The sequence below is a fragment of the Felis catus genome, chromosome F1 (genome assembly GCF_018350175.1).
Source record: "Felis catus isolate Fca126 chromosome F1, F.catus_Fca126_mat1.0, whole genome shotgun sequence".
Classification (NCBI taxonomy): Eukaryota; Metazoa; Chordata; class Mammalia; order Carnivora; family Felidae; genus Felis; species Felis catus.
Genome location: NC_058384.1, coordinates 19,797,201 through 19,810,802, shown reverse-complemented (window position 1 = coordinate 19,810,802; position 13,602 = coordinate 19,797,201). Strand labels below are relative to the sequence as shown.

Below are 13,602 nucleotides of genomic sequence, written 5' to 3'. Positions count from 1 at the left end.
CGGGGTTGTGAGTTCAAGCCCCAAGCTGGATGTAGAGATTACTAAAAAAATAAATAAATAAACTTAAAAAAAATAAATTTAAAAAACTTATGAGAATTGGTAACTTTGTAATGACAATTATGACATGCAGCTCACATGATTCTGTGAATAGTATAGTACAAACCAAACCAAAATAATAACTTCTCTGTATTTTTCCCCTATCACAGGCAACTTTCCTACTTAATAAAAACCAAAGAATATTTTTTCTATAACTGTGTATCAAATTGATCATTAGACTGAAGCAAGGAATGATGGTAAAGTGTTACTTTTAAAAATTCAAAAGCTCTTGTTTTTCTATTTTTAGATTTCTATTTTTAAGTCAGAAGCAATGCATGTATCAGGAAAGGGGCCAGTAAAAAAAAAGCTTAAAGAGATAATCAGATAATGACTAATAATAGTAACAATCTATTAGATTTAGTTTGGATCGTCTAAAAATCACAATCAGAACAAAAATTTTAACGCTCAATTTTTCACAAACACGGTCCTCTAAGGAAAAAAGTTCCCTTATTCCCATCAGAAAGAGAAAGAAATCTTAACAGGAAATTTGTACCACTAAAGATTGACAAACTTCCAAAATGTAAGAATCCATCAGATATTTTCTTAAAATCTATTCCCTAATATCAAAATCAGAAAAAGAAACAGCTTGGGGGAGACTGAGTGGCTCAGTCAATTAAGCCTCTGACCCTTGATTTCAGCTCAGGTCAAGATCTCACTGTGAGTTTGAGCACAGTCGGGCTCTCAGCTGACAGCAAGGAGCTTGCTTAAGATTCTCTCTTTTTCTCTCTGTCCCTCCCCTGCTCACAAGCATTCTCTCTCTCTCCCTCTCTCTCTCCCCCCCTCCCTCCCTCAAATATAAACACTAAAAAAAAAAAGAAAAATAGCCGAAACTTTCATTTCTTGTATGAAGTATGAATCATAAAGTCTTCTGCTTATTATATATAACCACTTTTGTCACTTTCATTTACCTCTTTTGCCCAGTAATCTTCTCTCCTTTGTATCTATTATACATGTATAACACCAAGGAATTTAGTTTTCTATTTCAAAATATCCAATGGATGTATGGAAACCAATTTGACAATAAATTCCATATATTAAAAAAATTAAAAGAAAAGAAAGAAAATAAAACAAAAAAAATTTAAAAAAAATATCCAGCTCAAGGAAATGGATAAATAAATAAATAAATAAAATATCCAATGGAAAATACTGGTGTTCCACAGATAAAAGGTATTACATAATCTTAAAATTATAAATAAATCAGCCAAACACTGTTGTTACATTTCTAATAGATATTAAAAATAGCTTACACCTATACAGCATTTACTAGGTATCAGGTTCTAAGTACTTTACATGCATTAACTAATTTGATCCTTGAAAGAGCTCTTTGAGGTAAGTACTATCATCAAATCCATGAGGGTGGCTAGATGCTATGATCTTATCAGAAAGTATCAAGAAAAGATTTTCATTTAATTTCATCTCCATTATAATCTAGCTGACAGTAAGACACAGCAGTCACAAAAATACATCCTAATTTCAAGGCACCTGGAATGTGGGAAAAATTTTGCTTACAGCTCAGAATCAAAGGAAAGAGGTCATTTCCACCCCGTTTTAAAGATGAAGCTAAGAAATAAAAAGGTCATGCAACTTGCTCAAGGTTATATGGCTCCTGGGTACAATCTTACAACCACTACCCACTCTGAAAAAGAAGACCAATACAATGACGTCTATGATGCATTAAAATCAGTTCTAATTTGTGACCCTATTCTACAAAGTATTTTGTAAAAGACTTCTACATTGAGAAATATCCAAATGAAGCACAGAAGAACCACCATTCTGGTAGCAATGTACAAGAGTATATTTCATCTCTCATCTGACAATATCAGGGAACTTGAAGGGAATTAGCAAATGACTATAGAATGATTATTAATTCCCGGGGCACCCGGGTGGCTCAGTCAGTTAAGCGTCCGACTTCGGCCAAGGTCATGATCTCGCGGTTCGTGGGTTCAAGCCCCGCGTGGGTTCGAGCCCCGCTGTCAGCTCAGAGCCTATTAGAAATATAACAACACTGTTTGGCTGATTTATTTATAATTTTAAGATTATGTAATACCTTTTATCTGTGGAACACAAGTATTTTCCATTGGATAGTTTGAAAAAGAAAACTAAATTCCTGAGCTGCCAGCTCAGACCCTGAAGCCTGCTTCAGATTCTCTGTGTCCCCCTCTCTCTCTGCCCCTCCCCAGCTGGCACTCTGTTTCTCTCTCTCTCCTCTCAAAAATAAACATTAAAAAAAAAAAAAAAAAGAATGATTATCAATTCCTATTCTCCCCTTTGGTGGTCAAAAGATCTTCAGATTCCAAACAGATTTCTCCCCGTGCAGTCAAATGCAGACATCAATCACCATTTTTCTATTCTTACAATAGTTAAAATACTTAACTGACATATCTAAAAATATTTAAACTTAATTTTAACTTTGTCATTCATGTGGGAAATTTGTGAAAACTAGAAGAGTGACAGAAATTTAGATTAACCAGTCAATAAGTAAATTTTCTCTCAGTTGAATGTTGCCAATGACTTCCTTCTCCTAGGACTTCATTTGGTAACTTACTTAAAGGACATAACAAGTAAAGAAACGTGTGATACTAGTCTGATACTGGTTTGGACAAATCAGTTGCAAAGAAACTCTGGGACTAACTGGCTCATGAGATGAGATGAAAATTTATTGACTGTAGAGGGAGTCGGCTGGGAAAAAAAGCAAGTTAACATTAAGTTTTCATACAAAGGCAAGCTCTAAGTGGTAGGAATTAACTTTTGCTTAATATTTAAATAAAATATAAAGTGTATATAATCTTCAACAGTGTACTTGGACTGCTTCTGTAATAATATTTTTTAAGGAGGGGAACAGAAGGAAATGAAACAGAAGAGAAGGAAAGAGGAAATAAAGGGGAAGAAAACAAAGAAGAAGAAGGATAGAGGAGGAAAAGCAGGGGAAGGAAAAAGGAAAAGGGGAAGGGAAAGAAAGGGAAGGGAAAAGAAGGAAAGTAGGACATACATGGCTTCAGAATTAGACCTGGGTTCAATTCTTGACTGTACTATTTAAGAGATGTGTGACTATGGGCAAGTTACTTAAATTCTTTAAACCTCAGTTTCTAGAGAATATCACCTGTGTTATAAAAATGTTTATAGGTGAGCCTCAGTGGCTCAAGTCAATTAAACATCTGACTCTTGATATCGGCTCATGAGATCAGGTCATGATCTCATGGTTCCTGGGATTGAGCCCCCAAGTGGGGGGCTCTGTGCTGACAGCGCAGAACCTGCTCGGGATTCTCTCTCGCCTCTCTCTGCCCCTTCCCTGGCTCATGCACTCCTGCGCGTGTGCGTTCTCTCTCTCTCTCAAAATAACTAAACATTTTTTTTTTAATGTTTAAAATGTTTATAAGGATTCAGGATGCCTGGGTGGCTCAGTCAGTTAAACATCTGACTTCAGCTCAGGTCACGATCTCATGGTTCGTGAGTTCAAGCCCAGAGCCCTGCTTCGGTGAACACAAGCCCCAATTAGGGTGAGCCCTGCTTCTCTCTGTCCCTCGTGGGATTCTCATTCATTCATTCATTCATTCATTCTCTCTCTCTCTCTCTCTCTCTCTCTTCCCCTACCCCCCTGTTTTTTGCTCACTTGCACACTCTCTCTCAAAAAAAAAAAAAAAATACATTTATAAGGATTCAAGGAAATAATAAGGTACCTAACATACACTATCTAACACACTAAGAATTCATTAAATATTAGTCATCTTGGAGCACCTGGGTGGCTCAGTTGGCTAAGCGACTGACTTTGGCTCAGGTCATGATCTCATGGTTCGTGAGTTTGAGCCCCACACTGGGTTCTGTGCTGACAGCTCAGAGCCTGCCTCGGATCCTCTGCCCCCTCTTTCTGCCCCTCCACTGCTTATGCTCTGTCCCTCTCAAAAATAAACATTAAAAAAGAATATATATTAATCATCTTTATCCACTTCCTTCTCCATAACTAACAGAAAGTAGGAAAACACATCCGGCCTCCTGTCCTGAGTGCTTCTGGAAAGTGCAGAGTGGAAGAGAAGTGAGAGCATCTCTGTCTCCACAGGATCTTTGGCAATCCACATGAGCAGAAATGGTGAATAAAAATGGAACTTACTCTAGACAAATTATGTATTTTTATGTAGTTTAAAAAGTCATAATTCAGTATTGGTTTAATCAAATCATCCAAGTCACAGGCATGATTTTTTGGCCACAAATCGTTTCACAAAATCCCTAACTCTGCTGTTGACTATTCTGAAAGTCAAAATAGTTGACTATTTTAAAGTGTCAGTCAACATCTAAGGCTGACTCTTCCAAAAAGCTCCTCCTTGTCAGTATGAGGCTTTTTATTCTGTGAAATAAAATTCCCATACTTTTAAAGTCACTTAAAAGTTAAGACGTCGGGGCGCCTGGGTGGCGCAGTTGGTTAAGCGTCCGACTTCAGCCAGGTCACGATCTCGCGGTCCGTGAGTTCGAGCCCGCCTCAGGCTCTGGGCTGATGGCTCAGAGCCTGGAGCCTGTTTCCGATTCTGTGTCTCCCTCTCTCTCTGCCCCTCCCCCGTTCATGCTCTGTCTCTCTCTGTCCCAAAAATAAATAAAAACGTTGAAGAAAAAAAAAAATTAAAAAAAAAAAAGTTAAGAGGTCAATAAACTATTCCCCCATATAATTCCCTACTACATACTCCAGATGATAGATGCACAGAAATAGAATGTTGCTAGAGTATGAAGAGAAAAGAAGGGGATCGGAGTTTAAGTACCTTAAAAGTATTCCAGAAAATCTGCTTGCCAACAATAAAATCCCCACAGTAAAACAACAGAGGGAGACAGCAGAACTCACTTCAAATGCTCAATCCCTAACTTCCGTAGCAGTAACTGGAAGAAAGAGGAACAGAGGGGGAAGAACTGTTAATTCTCAGAGGACAAGCAGAACTGCCTCCACCCCTGTAGTTATTTGCAAGTTCTTACTGAGAAAGGATCGTAGCTCTACACAGATCTCCTCTAAAAAAGTTTATTCACTGGATTTTGAAAAAAGAAAAAAAAATCTTGAAACCAAGTAAAAAAATAACAAAAAAAAAAAAAAAAGAAAAAGAAAAAAAAGAAAAAGAAACCAAGTACAAACATTAGATTCTCAGGTTCTGAATAACAAAAGAAAAATCATCCCCTTCTCTGGGATTAAATGCAGCCTGCTGTCTCAAAATTTGGGAAGTCATTGTCATGGCCCTACAAGATTTAAACTCTCCAATGGTTTCCACTAAACTCAGAATTATATACAAAAACATTCTGCCACAACCTCAAAGGGCCTTGAGATCTGGCTCCTCCCCGCCTCTGCAGTCTCATTCCCACTATGCGCAGGCACAAAGCTTTGATTCCTTCTTTAAACTGTCAAGCTTGTCTTCACCTATGGGTTTGCACGATATTTCCACTGCCTGGATAGGGCTGGATCACTAGGTCTTAGTTTAAATATATCTCCTCAAGGAAACCTTTCACTGCCTTATCTTTTCATTCTTTAAGGGAAAGGAGTAAAATTAAGGTAACTAAGATTTACTGCGTATCTGAGAAACACTGGGCAAGCTTTCACGTGACTTCCACTGAATCTTTACAGCCCAGAGATAGATATTATTCTTATAAATGAGGAAAGCAGATGCAAAGATTGAATACTGGTCCAAGGTCACATAGGTAATATATAACAAAGCAAAGATTCAAACCCAAAGTTGTCAAATCCCAAACCCACAATCTTTCTGCTACACTATACTGCCTCTCCGTTTAAACAGAAACCATTTTACTGGGAGGAAATGCTTAATTAAATAGAAAGCCACAAAAAGGACTGTAGTTATTATGTAAAGATCTATAAACTGGCAGTCTGGATAATTAACTCTGTATTCAGAACCTTCATCTGGTATCTGTATTTCTTTTATATTGGCAATTAGCTAACTAGGATCATTAAAGGAACAACAGCTATTTCTCCTGAGACTCAAGGATTTCATAAGGTATATTCAAAATGCGCTCTTTCTCTTCTATGCTTTATACATTTGTTGTAACTGATAAATTAAGTAGTTAAATTACAGAATTTCTGAGTTTACTCCAAGGAGTTCAGCTAATACATACTCAAAAATGGCAGCTTTTTGGTTTCCTTCTTTTTTTTTTTTTTTAATGAAAAGGCAAGATTTTTAACACTCTCCAATTAAGGTTAATAAATTGGAACAATAATAAGGCAAAATTCATTTGAAAAAGCAATACCCAAGTACTCTGGAAACATATCATATTTTATCTTGGTTTCTTGCTGTTTACATATATGCCTAACTTTCTCAACCAGGGCTATAAAATTCCAAAAGGCAGGGTCTTTGACCTATACATACCCATAATACCTTGCTGTGGAAGACTCAAAATATTTTTTAATGCCAATTATTAGAAAAAAGAAATCAATTTGCTTTTATATCCCCTGTGTTAGGTTTTAAATATGTCCACAGATTCTTTAGTGTTCCTCCCATTGACACATGAAGTCTAAGTCTCCTCCCCTCAAGGGAGAGTTGACTTAGTGACCTCCTTCTATGGAAAAAAATAAGGCCTAAGTGACAGTATATGATTTCAAAGTCGAGGTCATAAAGGGCACTGCAGCTTCATCCTTGCTCCCTCTTTTGGATTATTCAATATAGGGTAAACTAGCAGCCACATCCTGAGAACACTCAAACAGCCTACAGAAAGATGCACACGGGTAGGGACTAAGGCTTCCTGCCAATAATCAGGGAAGAAGTAAAGTCTCCTAAGAACAGCCCTATGAATGAGCCATCTTCCTGCCCCAAACGAGCCTTCAGATGACTGCAGCCAGGCCAACGTCTTGTCTACAATGTCATCATGACACAGTGAGTCAGGATAGCCCTGCTAACTGGCTCCTGAATTTCTGGCCCACAAACCTGTGGGAGGTAATAAATGGTCACTGCTGTTTTAAACTGCTAAGTTTTGGGGGGGGGGGGTGGTCTGTTATACAGCAATAGATAAAGAATTAAGAAATCTGTCAATTATTAAATGCCTCACATTGTTTCTCATGAACATCTGTCTCAACCTTTTCCCTTTCCCGACAAGCATCAGAATCTTGAGGATCAAGATAGCTATTTAGAACAAATCCCACCACATAATCCTGTCATACCTCTCCCTGATCTGACAATCACTGATAAATAACATAATTATCTGAAAATAGAGTACCCTTTAGATGCTGAGTAAAGTAAGCAAGATAAGAGCTTTTGCCAGACTTAGACAGAACCCAGGCTCTCCTTGGGCTTCCAAACTGGGATGACTTATCTAAACCTCAGGGGGAATTCCTTCCTCCTACTTTCTCTTTCACATGAGTCCTATGAACAGACTTTCATAGCAGGGCAAGAGCCCCACACAGAATTTTTATGGAAACTCTAACATACCTAAAGTGCCTAATTCCACATAAGACAAATTTTCAAAGTTTTGTTAGACAGTAAGTTACAAAACTCAAATCACTACCCCTCCCACTAACATCTGCCACCCCATTAAAACAAAACAAAGCAATAGGAAGCATTTTCTGGTCGCGCTTTTTTGAGACTAAGAATCTCCTCTCACACATGCGACATTCGAGTGTGTCCCGCTGTCCATAGAGTTGCTGGGTTTACTTACGGCTGATAGTCACGGAAAGGCAGATGACAGGTGTTCACTTTCATGTTTAGGTCCACCTGGGCTAATCCTCAGGCAAGTTTACTGCTGGGCTGAAGTAAGGAGAGGAAGAGAAGGGGTGCAGTAAAGGAAGGATGACAGTACACAATACACTGAGCTCTAATACACCAAACTCATCCTCACTTACCCTTATTTATCTCATGGGTTTCACTTCCCTGCCCCAATCAAACTCTTGTAAAGGGATCATTTAAATTTCCAAATTGCAAAAGGTGAATGAAAGCAACATAAAAGATGTACAAATCACAACGTTATACCACTCATCCTCCAAACCTCAAATAAAATCCATCCTGCTATTCAAATTCTATCTACAAGCTAACCACCCCGAGAGATTTCTCCCCCACTTTAAACAAGTATCATGCATCAGTTCATCATTGGGAAACTGCTTCTACCACGGTATTGAATTGTTGCTTACAGTTATTGTTATTTTTTAAGCATTTATTTATACTGTGAAACAAGCTCACTGCAAAAATTTCAGAATACAAAAAGCTATATTCTCTTACATCCAGACCTTAGTTCTATTTGCCAGAGCTAATGGTCATCAGCAGTTTCTTGTGTATCCATTCAATTGGAAATTATTTACTTTTCAAATGCTTGTATTCTATTTCCTTTTGAAGGCATAAGCCATGCTTAATATGTATTTGTATCCCACCCAGCACACTGCATATAGCAAAAAATAAATATTTGTAGATTTAACTGTGACTACAAAGTACCTGCTGTTCATTTATTTCTAGAATTAACAATTCCAATAAACAAACTTTGCTTGTTTACAAACATCTCATGTAACTTGAAATGAATGAATCTACAAAAATTAGGGATGCTTGGGTGGCTTAGTCAGTTAAGCGCCTGACTTCAGCTCAGGTCATGATCTCGCCGTGTGAGTTCGAGCCCCGTGTCGGGCTCTGTGCTGACAGAGGCCCCGTGTTGGACTCAAAGCCTGGAGTCTGTTTCAGATTCTGTGTCCTTCTCTCTCTCCCTGCCCCTCCCCTACTCACGCTCTGTCTCTCAAAAATAAATGTTAAAATTTTTTTTTAAATGTCATAGCACTAAGATAAATAGAACAAAAAACAAAAATATAAGATACATGTTTAAATACAATAATAAAGTCTTTGATCCTTCTGGAAAAAATCTTAAGTGTTCTACATGACATCTTAAAACAGTAACAATGGTGCATATCTGAAGGTAAATTATACAATAATTTACGTTATCATCACTCATGACCTATTTACTTTCCTGTTAGAAACACTAACAAGCTTGTGTTTCTAATCTTCAAGCCTATAGAAGATTATAAAGAAATAAGAACAGGGACGAAAACAGGGATGCTATGGTGATAGTAGTAAGTTTTGGGGGTTTTGCCCTGTGCAGATTTTTATTAAATCACTTTGGCAAACATTCATAGGTGGCATCTAGTTGTTTAAAATGACCCAGTTGGAGGGGTGCCTGGGTGGCTCAGTCAGTTAAGCATCTGACTCTTGATTTCAGTTCAGGTCATGATCTCACAGTTCATTAGTTCAAGCCCCACATCAGGCTCTGTGCTGACAGTGTGGAGCCTGCCTGAGATTCTCTGTCTCTCTGCTCCTCTTTCATGCTCTGTCTCAAAAACAAACATTAAAAAATAAAATAAATAAAATAAAATAAAATAACCCAGTGGAGGGGTGTTTGGGTGGCTCAGTTGGTTAAGTGTCTACCTCTTGATTCTGGCTCAGGTTATGATCTCATAGTCTTGAGATTGAGCCACACATCAGGCTCTGAGCTGGGTGTGGAGCCTGCTTGAGATTCTCTCTCTCCCTCTCCCTCTGTTCCTTCCCTGCCCAAGTTCACGCTCTCGAAAGAAAGACAGAAAGACAGAAAGACAGAACGACAGAACGAAAGAAAGAAAGAAAAGAAAAGAAAAGAAAAGAAAAGAAAAGAAAAGAAAAGAAAAGAAAAGAAAAGAAAAGAAAGACAATACCTGACCCAGTAGATTGTTCTAAATTAGGTAGAATATAAAATTTGGCTGTTAACACAGAGGCCTAAGATGGCTTAACCAAGACAGAGGTGTGTTTCTTTAACTCCTACAAGTCCTCATGTAGATGGTCCAGGGCCGGTGTGGTAGGCTCCATGGGGTTGCGAACCAGGTTCCAGGAAGGCTTGTTTTCTGAGTCCTTGATCCAGCCACAGTAGTGAGTTCAGTGGGTTATTTTTTAAAAAAAAAAAAACACCTCAAAATGAGGAAAGAATAATTAGAAGAGCAGATATAAAGACTCAGAAAAAGAACAGCCAAATCAATATTTTAAAATAGAGATGAATAGTCTTACAATGTCAAAACCCACCGAGGGCATTCTAGCAGCCTGCGATAGTTGATTTTTATAAAGATGCCAGGGTAATGCAGCCTAGTGATTAAGAGTTCAAGCTATGTGGTTAGATTGCCCAAAATTTACAGTAGCATTCTGCCATTCACAATTCTTGTGACACTGAGCAGATTAAAATTATTTTACTTCCCTGGGGACAACTTGCCTAATCCTTAGTCTAAAGATACTACTATCTAATTTGTGAGCTGACGAGGAAATAAGATAACTGATATAAAATGTTCACCACCACCCCCCAATAATTATAAAGATAATGTTAAATTCAGCATGGTATATAGTTTCTAAGAGGGCAAGAAAATGAATTTGAATATTCCCATCCAAAAACGTTTGCTGTTAAAACAGTCTTGCCACTTAATGGGTTACATTCATATTATCTGCAGATTATACAAATTCATCTAATAACCTAACAAACCAAATTACGAATATTTTTTAAGTGTAAGGAAGGAAGGAAAGGAGGAAGGAAAGAAGAAATGTGTGACAAAAAAAGCAAAGTCAGAAGACCAAGATTAATATTTGATTATATCAGGCCAGTTAAGTAAAGAAAAAAATCTTTAGCCTCCAAAGGTAACATCCCAAGACTGGAACCAAATCAAATATACTGGATGTGACATACAGCTTTTTGGTATTTCCCATATGATAAACTATTCAAATTGGTAACATTACAGGCAAGATAGTATTCAATAGTTGACTTATACAAAATATACAAAAATTAAGAATAAATTCTCTCACACAGAGATGATGTGGTTAAAGTTACATAGGATGTTTTTAGGGGAAAAAATATTCTTTCACACACCAAAATAGGTGGTACCCAGGGGAATATTTAAAAGCAACTTAGCATAGAACAGAAAATTAAGCATTTTTCTTCGGACTTTCATCCTCTGAAAGTTGTATGATCTGCCAATTATCAATCACATATTACTTGCATTTGAAATTTGGGTAGAAGTCAATACCAGAAGGCCAAAATGACAACAGAACAAAGATGTAAAGATTTTTTTTTATAAATCATGTTTAACACGAGCTATAATTTAAAATGTGCTGTACTTGTTTCACAAATCACTCTCCTGAATTTGGATATAATATGGAAAAGACCTGTTCTATATTTGAAATGAAGATTTTCCTTCTACAATTATGCAAATGTCCATATCCTATAAAAAGTGAAGGACTGTAATATTGGCACTTATGTTAATTCTAAAATACAAATCTCTCTAGGTAAGTCTTGATATTTTATTTAAATTACTACCGGGGCACCTGGGTGATTCAGTCAGTTGAGTGTCCGACTTTGGCTCAGGTCATGATGTCACGGTTCAAGAGTTCGAGCCCTGTGTCAGGCTTGCTGCTGACAGTGCAGAGCCTGCTTCGGACCCTCTGTCTCTCTCCCTCTGCCCCTCCCCCACATGTTCGTTTTTTCTCGCTCTCAAAAATAAATAAAACTTTTAAAAAATTTAATTATTACAACATACTGTGCTGGTACAAAAGGGGGAAAAAACATGTTTCAATATGCATACAACCTATCAAAAATTCACAAATAGTCTTACTTAATGGTCAATTGTTTTCAACAAAGACGCCAAGACCGTTTGATTAAAAAAGGTTTTTCTTTTAACAAATGGTGACAGGATAATTGGATATGCAAAAAAAAAAATATAGATTTTCTCGTACAACACACAAAAATTTCATTAAAAATGGATCACAAGGGTGCCTAGGTGGGTCAGTCAGTTGAGCAACCAGCTCTTGATTTCAGCTCAGGTCATGATCCCAGGGTCGTGGGATCAAACCCGGCCTGGGCTCCATGCTAAGCATGGAGTCTGCTTGGAATTCTCTCTCCCTCTGTCCCTCTCCCCACCTCGCGCACTCTCTCTTAAAAAAAAAAAAAAAAAAAAAAAGAGGTACGGATTCAAGGCCATGGATGAACTCTGAAAACATTATAGTGACAGAAACCAACCACATATTATATGATTCTATTTAAATGAAATGTCTAGAAAATGCACATTCAGACAGTCAGAAAGTGGATCAAAGGTTGTACAGAAATGGGAGCAGGAATTAACTGCAAACAGATACAAGGGAACTTTTGGGGGTAGGTGGGAATGTTCTAAAATTGGACTGAATAGCAGCACAATTCTATAAATTTACTAAAAATCAATGAATTGTATAATTACAAGCTAATTTTATAGAAAGTAAATTACACCTCAATAAAGCTATTTAACAAAAAAGACATACAAACAAAAACAGAGCATTACATTCCAAATCACATAAAATGATTCTCTTTGTATTGTAACGTTACCAGTTTGAGATACTAAATAACAATCCTCACAACAAACTATTGGGTACATTTCTGTTTCCTTTTGTTTTCCTAAATGTTTATTTAGTTGGGGGGGGGAGGGGCAGAGAGAGAGGGAGACAGAGGATCCAAAGTGGGCTCTGTGCTGATAGCAGTGAGCCCAACGCGGGGCTCAAACTCAGGAACCATGAGATCATGACCTGAGTGGAAGTCAGACACCTAACTAACTGAGCCACGCAGGTGCCCCTCCCAGGTAGATTTCTATTATTATTTCCATATCACAGACCAGGAAACTGAGATAGGGAGATTAAAAAACTTGTTATTCCGTTAATAGACTGAAGAACCAGGGTTGGAACTCTAGTGTGTCTGACTTCAAAGAACAAAAATTGATAGGTATTCCATTTGTTTATAATACATTTATATTAGAAAAATATACATATACATATACATAAGCATTTTCTGTAAAGATCAATTTTTGGAATCCTGAGGTTTTTCAAAGGGAAGGAAATTCTTTAGATTACTGAAGAGATATTATAAATACCTAGGTAGTGTTATAGGAAGAACACTTCATCAGGGTGAGAAGGCCCGAATGATAAATCTCATGTAAAAATGAAGGAACTAAACTAAACTATCTCTAAATCCCTTTCGATTTTGTTCACAAAATGAAACGTCTTCCAAAGAAAACAGGCATTTTTACCCCTGGTTTTTCATAGTTTTAGTAATGGAGCCACTCCTAATGTTTTCTATGCTTTAATGAGTAGGGTAGAGGTTCTGCTCTCTATCTAGCCCTCTATTCCACTAGTCATTCATTGCAAACTTCTGTATTTTCTTGTTAAGTAAACTCTATCCCCAGCATGGGGCTCAAACTTACGACCCCAAAATCAAGAGTCTCATGCTCTACTGACTGAGCCAGCCAGAATTCAACTTCTAGAATTCAACTGAAATTGTATACAACTGTCTTGATCAGAGATTGAAGGAGAAAATGCATCTATGGGCTAGGGGAGTACAAGCATGAAAAGTCTAGATTCTACAGTAAGTATTGAGGGGGCAGGGGGGAAGCATACTAAAGGCCTTTTGTACAAAGATGACCACTGTATCTCCAACCTAAAAGTCACAAGGTTACAAAATACAACGTTCATCTCATTTCCTCTTTAAGTCTTAAGTTTCATTTCTATCATGTATTTCAACATAAATTCCAAAGAG

The 13,602-nt window shown here is 37.4% G+C and overlaps 1 protein-coding gene and 1 long non-coding RNA gene across 11 annotated transcripts in view; one reads left to right on the top strand and one right to left on the bottom strand.

Annotated features, from left to right (window-relative positions):
* RASAL2 (RAS protein activator like 2) overlaps nucleotides 1-13,602 on the bottom strand; it is a 362,968-nt gene that overhangs the window by 315,148 nt on the left and 34,218 nt on the right. The window lies entirely within an intron of this gene.
* LOC109495596 overlaps nucleotides 6,698-13,602 on the top strand; it is a 69,788-nt gene continuing 62,883 nt past the window's right edge. For 3 of the 8 annotated variants that reach the window (XR_006591591.1, XR_006591589.1, XR_002151103.3), the window contains exon 1: nucleotides 6,699-7,004. This is a non-coding gene — a long non-coding RNA (uncharacterized LOC109495596). Of the gene's footprint in view, nucleotides 7,005-13,602 lie in introns of all 8 variants that reach the window. The other 5 variants (XR_006591593.1, XR_006591590.1, XR_006591594.1 and 2 more) reach the window with 4 other exon arrangements.